Source organism: Egretta garzetta, unplaced genomic scaffold (assembly GCF_000687185.1).
Source record: "Egretta garzetta isolate BGI_Z169 unplaced genomic scaffold, ASM68718v1 scaffold118, whole genome shotgun sequence".
Lineage (NCBI taxonomy): Eukaryota > Metazoa > Chordata > Aves > Pelecaniformes > Ardeidae > Egretta > Egretta garzetta.
The window spans coordinates 4,096,170-4,096,746 of record NW_009260484.1 but is presented as its reverse complement, the minus strand read 5'-3'; the positions used below and the strand labels follow the sequence as shown (position 1 = coordinate 4,096,746).

Genomic DNA, 577 nt, shown 5'->3' with positions numbered 1-577 from the left:
GATGAAAGGACGAGCGTCTGCAGGAACCGGCCTCCCATTTTGGAGGGGCAGCTCTGGTGCCCGCGCTTTCCTCCCCCTTGTCTCCTCGTCGGAGGGGAAAGGGGAAAGTGTCTCTCGGGGGAAAGAAAAAACGCAGCGGCCAAAGCCGCTCGCTCCAGCAGAGCTGGAAGAGTTAGTGTCACGGTCTCCTTCTTTCAGGAGTGTCTCTGACTTTTTTTTTTTTTTTCCCCCCCTCTGTCGATACCTCTAGGTGTAGCCTGTCGGCGACTGACAGCTCTTTCGGATAGCAAAAGGGAAAAAAAGGAAAAAAAATGTTAAGATTAATCTGCTAGGCTCTTTTTCTTTCCCAATCCACGGTGCTTCTCCTTTCCTCCAGGAAGAAAAAAATAAAAATAAAAATAAAAAAAATAAAAGCAACTTAATTCCCAACAGAGGCAGAGAAAAGGCTTCCCAAGGAAGATTAAAAATCGGCGATCTGGAAATCCCTGCGGAGGCAGCGGCGATAATTCCCGGTGCGGTGCGATGCGGGAGCGGCTCTGCGCGGCTCTGCGCGGCTGCGCTCGCCCTGCGCGCGTCG

The 577-nt window shown here is 51.8% G+C and overlaps 1 protein-coding gene across 1 annotated transcript in view; it reads right to left on the bottom strand.

The window, feature by feature from the left end:
- Positions 1-577, bottom strand: part of DLL1 (delta like canonical Notch ligand 1) — a 13,770-nt gene that overhangs the window by 7,042 nt on the left and 6,151 nt on the right.